General features: G+C 27.5%; 1 long non-coding RNA gene across 1 annotated transcript; it reads left to right on the top strand.

Annotated features, from left to right (window-relative positions):
• The first annotated feature begins 614 nt into the window (after nt 1-614).
• LOC145122790 (uncharacterized) lies at nt 615-2,136 on the top strand. The gene is made up of 2 exons (XR_013714733.1): nt 615-1,232; nt 1,343-2,136. It is a non-coding gene; the product is annotated as an uncharacterized LOC145122790 (long non-coding RNA).
• The last annotated feature ends 9,917 nt before the right edge of the window (nt 2,137-12,053 follow it).

Consider the following 12,053-nt stretch of genomic DNA (forward strand, 5'->3'; position numbering starts at 1 on the left):
TGTAACCAAGTTTCATAGGTACTTGTCAGAGAACTAGTATTAAACGGACCCGCATCAAGATCAACTCATAGATCGCAGTTATGAGTGATACTTGATTAAAAGGCACTATCTTTGTATCCTTAACACCTGAGATATATAGTGAGACTTAAGTCTTGGGAGTGTTGTGCTTAGATATGGTCAAATGTTGATCCTAAACTGGGCAGTTATAAAAGATATTTTCTGGTATGGTGTGAACTATGCAAGAGGCTTATATAGTTAAGATGAGATTTTTTTTCCTCTTATATGTTGAGATATAGACATCTAACGTCTGTTACCAAAAGTTGAACACCAAATGAGATTGACTGAGATCCAAGTCTCATGTTCAACAGGATGTCTGTAACAAAGGGGTAACTGATAAACTTACCTTATACATCAATTGAAGCTTAGAGCATTTGGGAAATGATTTTGATGAATTACATTCTAGGACATGTGTTATTGGGGGCTGTGAAATGTTTCTAGACGTTCACCACTGCCTATATATATATATATATATATATATATATATATATATATATATATATATATATATATATATATATATATTTTATCATGCCTCAAAAATCAAATTTGTTAGGTTTCTTTCACGCCACGTAGCCTGTTTTCTGAACGATGCAATCGTACCACAAAAACGTTCCTTCAAGCCGCGTAATCTACCGTCTAAACGACGCGATGGACATCATTTCACACCGCCTCCTCAAAGGTCTTGTATCGATTCATCACATAGCGTTTGTAGTTTCAATTCCTCATATACGTTTCATCACACATTCTTCACATATCCTACGTTCCATCTACCAAATTCAACGAAAGAAGTTAGGGCACGCTTTATCGCTATGGTTTCGTCGTCATGATTTTTTGCGATCCAAAGTGGCCACCAATTTAGTGAAAAAACATTCGGTAACACAAACATTCAGTATTCATTTACAATCTCAAACGTTGAATTTGTCCCACTTTTAAGGAAGATTAGAGACGGCGAATTTGATGACAACGCTAATTTCTTTCCTCTTTCTCTCTTTACAAACACATCGTCGATGGAGGTTATCAGTGGTTTTTTGATGGATTTGCAGTTAGATAGATATTTAGGAAAAGGAAACCTAACAATGACTCCAGAAAAATCGTCTGGCATCTTCATCTTAATGTGATTTTTTGGAAATTAGGGATTTTTAATTTGAAGAACAAGGATTTTATTGCAAAAGGTAAACATTTAATTCTTCAGTTCCAATTTCTTCCGTAAGTTATCCTTTGCATTTACGGCAGTAGCAGCGCCATCTACTTCTTCAACCTATGTTATGATTTGTTTATGCAGGATAAACGAAGAGGAATGCCCCATGATAATCAGCCCTATCAAGATTCAGATTCCTGTAAGGATGCTTAAGGCTATTAGTTTTGGGCCATTTATTTATGCTATTGAAGCGTATTAGTATGAGGTTTTGTATTTTTGTTCCACTCAAGATCCCATTCCCCTTTGTACCACCACCAATCCCTATCTTACATCAACTTCTCATGTGGATTAACGGGCATGTATTCACCTGGTTCTAATTTACTCTCCATCATTCCAGACAATAGATCACTGTCTGATGATAAAAAAAATCACTGCTCGAGCTAGACAAAAAATTATTCTTAGTGGTTGTTATAACACTGATGATATTTACGTTAAATTGGAACCCACAGTTCGGAAATAATTAAGGAAAACGATTGATTTTTTTTCCCTTAAGTTCTTGTAGAAATTGGGAATATTTTACTGGCAAGACCTTCCATCTAAAGAAATTTAGTAATGTGGAGAAAAAAGATGTGACCAAGTAATTTCAATTGCCTGGAAAATTACTCAAGTTTCATGATTTTATTTCAGTAAAAAACAAGGTGAATGCTATCTGATCTTGGTGGGTTTCTTTTTGTGTTCAGTGGAAAATTACTCAAGTTTCTTGTTATTGTTTGTCTGCTATGGTTTTGTGCAGTTTTATCTTTAGAAACATTCAGGGTTTGGGATATATTTCTTGCCAATATCCTTCTCTTATGCATTAAAGGATGTTCTCCTAATTGCAAGAACGCTAATTGATTATGTATTTCTTGCCTATTAATTTCATGTGTTTAATGATGTAAGTTAGTGTATGTTTTTTTTTGTACTTAAGATAAAAGGAAATTGGCCCTTATATTTAGTTGCAAAAAAGTTATACATCTTTTGTAATCAGTTGGATGTATCATGGACTTGCCTTGTTTACACTTTATTTAAGTCATGTTTTACTATTGAAGGAGATTGTATCATTGTTTTAATCACTTTTTTTTAACAAAAACAACCCCATCCGTTTAATTATGGCACTTTGCACCCATATGTGCTGGTATTAATAGTTGAAAAACACTTTATGCTCATGTGGTAGCTAAAATTTATGGCAACATCCAAAAGACATTATAAAATATGTAGGAAGTTGTCATTTTAATAGGTTTTAATCAGGGGCGGTTTTACTATGGTCCCCGTAGTGGCACCGGCAACCCCCGACTTTTTCGGACGAAGTGCAAAAATGTTCGAATTTTTTTTCCTCCTAGCATGACACTACTAAAATTTCTCGTGACACCCCTACCATGAAATCCTGCGTCCGCCCTTGGTTCTAATTACATTAAATCTTTCTCTTATGTGTTGTTATGTATTAATTTAATTATACATAACCTATGTATCAGTATCACTTTTGTTTTAATAAAAAGCCATGGATTCTATCATGTCGGTCCCCGCTCTCGAAAATTATCATCTAAAGGCTCGAAGTTAAGTATGCAACTGAATTCTTGTTTTTCCTCTAAATAATGTTTTTGATGCCTAATTTCACAGTGGTTTTGTTTCGTTTTTTTTTTGTAGTTTTTTTTATCATCATTTTTTGTGATTTTCTCTAAATTTAATATATATGCATGGCAGGTGATAAATCCAAGTTGGTTATTTTGAGTGGTTTCCAATTTGAAGAAGATAGGCTTTATTTGTTTGAAACTTATATTAACAAACAAGAACAATTTTATGAAGCAATTGAAGGTTGCATCTCTATTTTCCATGTTGACCCCATTGTTACACACTACTGCCTATAAATTATCACATTCTAGAATTCATGACCAATAACCAAGATTCTCAAAACCCAGAAAAATTAATCTTGTAGTCTGATTATGGTTGTTGGTAATGATAAAATGGTGCATCTTTTTATTACAAAGACAATTTCGTGGCACCATATAGTGCAACAAAGAGTATTTCAGATGTCTGCATATGATCAAGGATGGTGAAGCAGCTCATTTTAAATCTGAATATACAGCTGCACCATTGACAGTTCCACTTCATTTCTTATTCATACATTGTACATAGAAAATCCACCTATTTATACCATTGTACTTTCAATTTATTGGTTATTAGCACAACATATATTTGACAACGGTACAAGAAATACCCAAATTACCCTTTGTGGGCCGTGCTTAGCACGGGCCTTAAACATGCCTAGTATATATATATACATATATATATATATATATATATATATATATATATATATGATGAGTCTTGTGCAAGTGGAAGATTGAAAGATCTTGTATGCCCAAGAGTTATTATAGAATGATATTGTTAATAACATATAATCTTATAGGGTCACACCTTATTGAAAGTTACCACTAATTGATTCTTTATTAGTATAATTTAATTATTAATAAATACATCAACACTTGTATATAATTGGAAAAATGTTACTTTATGAAAATAATAACTTATAAAATATTTCATAAAGTATGATTTTCTTATAAGTAATATATATATATATATATATATATATATATATATATATATATATATAAAAGTCGGATCGGGTGAGGACTCTAATTTCGGTCAGGACTGTGAGGATAAATCATAGTCGTTTATTTTAGAAATTTAATGGTTAAGATTTAATAGGCTAAAAATAAACAAGTTAAAAAAATCGAGAGTGCAATTATGTAATTCTCGAAAAAAAAAGGGACCATTTTGTAATGTCAGAATGGAAATTGCAAAGAGCTCGCGATCGATTAATCCGAGGAAACGCGATGGATGCACCAAAGCCTCCCAGTCAGCTGACACATGTCAATTTCTCAGGAAGTGAGTTTTTTTTGTTTTTTTCATTTAGTTTTTTTTACATAACTTTTTCTTTTGAAAAAAAAAATCTAAAAAAAAACCCAAAAACTTAATTCTTTAGAAAATGAGCACAATCATAAAAGTTTGAAAAAAAAATTGTTTTTATTTCTTCATTTTTTATAAAAAAAAACCGTAGAAAAACAAATTTTCCAAAAATCATAAAAATTTAAGGGATACTCAATATACTAGTGACTTTAAAAAAAATTCAAAAATAAGTTTTTGAAGTATTTAAACATTAAAAAAATCAAACTTACATTTAGTTTAAAAAATTCAAAAAATAAGTTTTTGAATCATTACTGGAACCGGACCCTATATATATATATATATATATATATATATATATATATATATATATATATATATATATATATATATATATATATATAAAGTAATAGACATTTCTCTCTTGTCCTTTTGACCATGATGGTGTTGGGTTAGCTTTTGAATTGTTTAATTGATATCCAATGCTTGTAAGAAATGGACTCTTAGTTTTACCTTTCATCATGGATTTTGATGAATTACACTCCACGTCCTGTCTTATTGGGGGCTGTGAAATGTTTTGTAGACGTTCACCACTGCCTATATATATATATATATATATATATATATATATATATATATATATATATATATATATATATATATATATATATATATATATATAATGAGTCTTGTGCAAGTGGAAGATTAAAAGATCTTGTATGCCCAAGAGTCATTATAGAATGATATTGTTAATAACATATGATTATTTATTAGTATAATTTGATTATTAATAAATACATCAATAGTTATATATAATTGGAAAAATGTTACTTTATAAAAATAATAACTTATAAAATATTTCATAAAGTATGATTTTCTTATAAGTAATATATATATATATATATATATATATATATATATATATATATATATATATATATATATATATATATATATAAGTCGAATCGGGTGAGGACTCTAATTTCGATGAGGACTGTGAGAATAAATCATAGCCGTTTATTTTAGAAATTTAATGGTTGAGATTTAATAGGCTAAAAATAAATAAGTTCAAAAAAATCGAGAGTGCAATTATGTAATTCTCGAAAAAAAATGACCATTTTGTAATGTCAGAATGGAAATTACAAAGAGCTTGCGATCGATTAATCCGAGGAAACGCGATGGACGCACCAAAGCCCCTAGTCAGCTGACACATGTCAATTTATCAGGAAGTGGGTTTTTTAGGTTTTTTTCATTTTGTTTTTTTTTTCCATAACTTTTTCTTTTGTAAAATAATATAAAAAAGAAAACAAAAATGTAATTCTTGAGAAAATGAGCACAATCATAAAAGTTTGAAAAAAAATATTTTTTTATTTCTTTATTTTTTATAAAAAAACCCTAGAAAAGCAAATTTTTCAAAAATTATAAAAATTTAAGGGATACTTCTACTCAATATAATAGCAAATTTAAAAAAGAATTTTTCAAAAATAAGTTTTTGAAGTATTTATTTTTAATTTTAAAAAATATTAGTTTTTAAGAAAAATATTGAAAATAATATGATCCAAAATTTAACGATTCAAAATATTTATGATTCAATTTGTTTATAATCCTTAATTTGTTATGATTTAAAAATATTTAGACTCAAATATTTTATAATCCTTAACTATATATTTTATTATTCAAAATTAAATGATTCAAAATATATAATGATCCATAATTTTTTTTGAAGAAAAACCACATTTAAATGAATATATTATTCATCCAAAATCATATGATTAAAAAAATGATTTCATTCAAAATACTATGATTCAAAATAATTTGATTAAAATTTTTTTATCCAAAAAATAATATGATTCAAAAAAAGTATGAAGGGAAAATATTATGATCCTTAATATTTTTCTTATTTAAAATTTTATAATTGTTAAACATTAAAAAACTCAAACCGATATTTAGTTTAAAAAATCAAAAAATAAAGAAAAACATAGTATTTTCAAGTATGTAGTAAAGATATTAAAAAAAATGAAAAAAAAACAATAATAAAAATAATTTAAAAAAAAACATAAAAAATAAAAAATAAAAAACATAAAAACCGAGAATATATCTGTTTTTTTTTTAAATTGAATTCTTTTTTTTTTATTTTTAAAGAAAAATTTTAAAACTTTAAAAAGTAAAAAAACGTAAAAAAAAACCAAAATAAACGAAAATAAATAATAAAACTCGCTTAAATAGCGTTTCATGCACGTTCGCCGCATGTGATTAAATAATCGAGTCCGTGTGAGTTACCACGGACGTTAGTCGCATGCGAATGCACCACGACCAAGTATTTGGGTTTGATGTTTTTGCTATTGACAAAACGATTGTTGGAGAATTGTCATTGCAATCCTCACCATTTTTTGAATCATCACTGAAACCGTACCCTATATATATATATATATATATATATATATATATATATATATATATATATAAGGTTTAGGTTCTATGGAAAACAAAAAACCCTAAAAATCATAAAAATGCATAAAAAACTACTTAGAGATCACAAAAAAAAAAATTTGAATTTTTTTTATAAAAAAACGCAGCTTTTTATTAAAATTCGCTGAAAAAAAAATAAAAAATCAGTTTTTTTTTTTTTTTTTTTATAAAAAAAAAAAAAATTTCAAATTTTTTTTCAGCGAATTTCTTTAAAAACCTGCGATTTTTTCATAAAAAATGTCAAAAAAAAAGTTTTGTGATATCTAGGTATTTGTTTTATGCATTTTTAAGATTTTTAGGATTTTTTTAGGGTTTTTTTGTTTTCCAAATAACATTTCCCTATATATATATACTAGACGTTTACCCGCGCCAAGCGACAGGTACGAATATTGTTTTTTCAAAAATTAGTTTCTAGAGGCTTAGTGTTTTTGCGCAAATACTCTACATCTAAATAATTATCGATAAGAGTCGTTGTTTTAAAATTTTCCTTAATTTTTATACTTAACTTATTTTTTTAGTTTGTTTAAAATTAAAGTTTTTTAATTTGATAACATCTTTTTTTTAATAATTGTTTTAGGAATCAAACATTTTTGTTTTGGCATATGTTTTTCTAAAAAAAAACCATTTTACAAATTGACATCCTACTTCTTCCCGAAAATTTTGAAAGAAGAGTTCTCTAGAGCAACATAGAGGGTATCTAATTAAATAAGCCACAACTGAAAAAAAAAATGGAGTGAGTTTCTACACATCCACATCTAATTTTTTTTTAAACAAATATCTAACAGGTTTAAAGATTGTTTCCGGTAATAAAATTATGCAATCGATATATGTATTTTAATTATAGTTTTTAAGTTAACATTATCTATTCTTATATATAATTATTTTATTTCTAATTTGTTCATATGTTCTATTTTATTATCTTTTTACTTTTTTATTTTTATAAGTGTAGTTAAAAGAAGTTATGTAACGTCAACTCAATTTTTAAAAAGAATAATTACAAAACAAAGAATGATAGATTTACCTTAAATAATTACAAACCACATTAAAATCAAGTTCAATATAAAAATTCATATGATAAATAGTTACTTATGAATTTGAAATAAAATTATTTTTATAGTGTTAAAATCTTTTAACATGATATCACTTTAATATTTGAGATGTTAAAATATATTTTTAATACGTAATTATAATTCCAACTAAAATCAAGACACAAATAACAAGTATACTACTATACAAAACAAACATCTAGATAATAATTAAATCTAACAGTATGTTATTGATCAAGTTTTACTGGAAAAAAAAAGTAAATGATAACAGTCAACCAAATTTCACAACAATTTGCAAATATGTGATAATACTAAAAACAAAATTTATAACACATATGTTATCACCCATTAGACTGAAACATATATGTAAATTTCAAGATTTTCATTAAAATACACAATGGTTATTTTTATTGTGTCCCATAATATTTGGATGTCATTTATACTGACTGACCTGCAACAATGTATCAGTAATAATGTTTAAATTTCTTCTTTTCTTCATAAGATTTAAAAAAAAAAAATCAAGAGCCTTTTGTTTACAATCTGATCTTTTCACAAGATCACTAATAGACTCTAAATCCTCTACTTGAGCCACCTCAACAATTCACCTACAAATCAAAGGGTAATTTAGAAATTTCATTTATAGTCAAACAACTTAACCATTACCTAATCATTTTTAGCAGAAACCAATCCAAGAGAATCATTGAACTAATTCATCATGTATTTTATTTCACAAGTTCCCAAAGCTCCAAATCATTATAATTTTCATGAAGATACATCTCACTAATCACCTCTTTGTGTATATCCCAAAGAGATGTACACTTTTTATAAAAGAATATCCAATTGTCTCTATTGTATCTATTATCCATGTTTGTAGCCTGCATATAAAATATTTACCACTATAAAAACCAAAATATTATAAAAGCATGATTACAAATCAAATAAAAATTACATATTTCCCTGTGATTCTATTTATGTCCATCTTTTAAAAAATAAGACAAAATGATTTCAAATAGTATATATATTTTACAAACTATAAAAATAAAGTATAATGATAAAGGCAATAAAAGTCTAAAATCTAAATGTTAAAACTATAATACGAAACATTTACAAATAAAAGGCTATAAATAAAAATATTATTATATAACTTTTTATATTCTAATTACCAGTAAGTCGATCAAAGTTTGTTGAAAAAAATTGATAAAAAAAAAAGATGGCATATTTCATCAAAACCCCATCAGAAAAAATAACATCAACATTAAGGGTAAAATCGTCTATATACAGGCCAAAATATCATATTACCCTCTATCCAAACAGATAGAGAAGACATCAAATATGAAGCAAGGGTAGTTTTGTACAAAAACTTGAAATCATCATCAAATAGCATAAAAATCAACTACAAGGGCAAATCCGTCTAGCTTGATAAATGAGCAAACTTAAATTTAAACCTTGTGAAGAAAAAGAATACCCCCACGGTGAAATTGTAAAATTGTGCATTTTGCATTGACAAAAAAGATCACCAAGAAAAGAGAAAAAAACCAAAGCCAATATACTGCGATCAGTCAAAACATGCAAGGTGAAGGGTATAAAAGGAATTGTTTTTAAATATAATTATATAGATCCATATGAAAAACGGCACCCATAATTTGATATCACAGAAAAGAAATATGATAACATAAAGGAAAGATAAAAGATGGAAGTGAAGATGTAGTAACTTTGTTGTGATTGTGTATAATAATCACTACCAGATCAAGACGGTTAGTGGAACCGAGGACAACATGTACATTGGGTTGAGCTTCACCATCCCAAATTAGAACCTGGTTTGAATATTGATTAATTAAAAAATACATCAAAATGATAAAACTGAGAAATAAAGAAACTGGTAAATTTGTGACCTATGTGCCTTTTGTGCCCTTTGAGTTATTACACGATCAGGTAATCTAGGAACATAAGGAACAACAAAAATTATAAAAAAAATCATTCACAATATTAAATAAACACTTAATATGAAACAACAGAACCTGAAATGAACCACTTAATATATAGTTGGGTACCTGAACTGCAATCAAACATCCAAACCTGAAATGGAGATGTACACAAAACTTGATCCAAGCCTTATCTGTTCAAAGCATTACATAATATCCAAAGAATTGAAAGCTTAAAAATAATATGAAAACAAAACTTGATCCAAACATAATCTAGTCCAAGCATTACCTAATTTCCAAGTAATTCCAAGCATGAACTAAAGCATAACATGTTCAAAATAAAATATTTAAGAAATCAAAAGATTCTTACCACTCAGAATTATGGCACGACGTTAGTCTTCACCTTCAAGTGAGAAATCGATTTAACTACCAAATATGTAATGCTTGTAACAAAAAACAAACTCAGCTTCATACTAAGCTTTGGGGCGGAATGGGATTGTTGAAGATGAAGCTATGAGAGTGAGAGAGCATGAATTCGATTCGTCTGTACCTTGAACTGAGAAATCGATTTTGAATTCTTAACCTGATCAGACTGAGAAGCGAGAAATAATATACCAATCTTTTTTTAATTAAACCGATTACTTTGTACAAATGAGAGAAATCGGCATGGATAAACTGATCGAACACTTTGCCAATTTTAGAACAAAGTGAAATCGATTGGCCCATTGTCCAGATTATGAAGGCGGGTGAGGGTAGAAATACCAGGGTTCAACATAAATCGATCGGTGATAAAAGGGTAGCGGGTGCGTTTTAAACTGATTGGGCGGATAAATGGAAAAAGGCTATGTCAACAGAGGTATACTGGGTGGGCTTCAATCTAACCTCAAATCGAAACCATTTCCATATTGATTGCAAGAATTTAAGGAGACGGCTTCAAGTTTGAATCTAACTAAAACTCCTTAAATTATGGGATGAATCGGTCAAGTACAATTGAATACTCCTTATTCTTACTTTGACTTTTTCATTTGACCGGATAAGTTTTTCACTACTGCATAAAGTTGTTGTATATAATGTTTTAAAGGTTATACCTCTTAAAATTTAGCATTTGAGGCTAAATGCTTATTAAGGTATATATATATATATATATATATATATATATATATATATATATATATATATAAAGTAATGGACATTTCTCTTTTGTCCTTTTGACCATGATGGTATTGGGTTAACTTTTGAATTGTTGTCCTTTTGACCATGATGGTGTTGGGTTAACTTTTGAATTGTTTAATTGATATCCAATGCTTGTAAGAAATTGACTCTTACTTTTACCTTTCATCATGGATGTAAGAGAAGACAATGCTTTACTTTATGACTAGCTTTTGACTTTATTTTATACATACTTGCATGTATAAAAGAGATCTTTTAGACAAGATTGTTGGCTAGTTTTTCCTTGCAAAATTTCTGTTTTTTTTTTTCTTTCTACAATTGTCGAGAATGAGAAAGGCTCTTCCATTTTCATCTTTTTCCTTTTTGGTGCAAGTTCTTGGTAGATTAAGGTGTTTCTCTTTAAGCACTTATTTTGTATAAGTCTTAAAGCTTAAGAACAACTTAATACAAGTGAAGACTAGCACGTTTTAGTGATTCTACTATTGGTTTGGTGGATACTTCTAGAGAGCTTCTTCTTGGAGCTTAAATTCATCTTCATCAACTTCTTAATTGTCAAAAGAAACCAAACTCTTCAATGTTTGTAATTATTTCATTCTATGGTTGTTTTAATCTTTTGAAGTCTTGAAAAATGATCTTTTGGTGGGAATAAAACTTGTTTTATTTTGTTCCAATCTAAATCTTCCATTTCTATTTTTATGTTTTTGAAATAATTTTTGAATAAAAGTCCAACAATTGGTATCAAAGCTATTTTTGCAAAATTAGTTAGATTATTTGTTAAGTTGATGAAATCTTTGTTTTTTGGAAAACATTGATGATTTTCTATTTGCAAGAAAAATTCATACATATTTTGTTGAACAACTTTATAATTGTTATTATATTGTGATAAAATTTTACATGTATATTTTGTCACAAAAATTGTTTTAGAAAAACAAAGAATTGTCTTATATAATTTTGAGTGTGTATATATATATATATATATATATATATATATATATATATATATATATATATATATATATATATAGGGAAGGGTTATTTGGAAAACAAAAAAACCCTAAAAAAACCCCAAAAATCATAAAAATGCATAAAAAAAATACCTAGAGATCACAAAACTTTTTTTTGACATTTGTGTGTGTATATATATATATATATATATATATATATATATATATATATATATATATATATAGATGTGCATAAACTAGTCATGAACATTTGTGTTGTTTGTGTTGATTTAATAAGAGTACTACGAAGTTTGTTTATATTGTTTTGGCTAAAAATCAACCAATTTTTTATTTGATTTTT

This window comes from Lactuca virosa, chromosome 6 (genome assembly GCF_052849685.1).
Source record: "Lactuca virosa cultivar CGN04683 chromosome 6, Lactuca_virosa_CGN04683_v6, whole genome shotgun sequence".
In the NCBI taxonomy this organism is placed as follows: domain Eukaryota; kingdom Viridiplantae; phylum Streptophyta; class Magnoliopsida; order Asterales; family Asteraceae; genus Lactuca; species Lactuca virosa.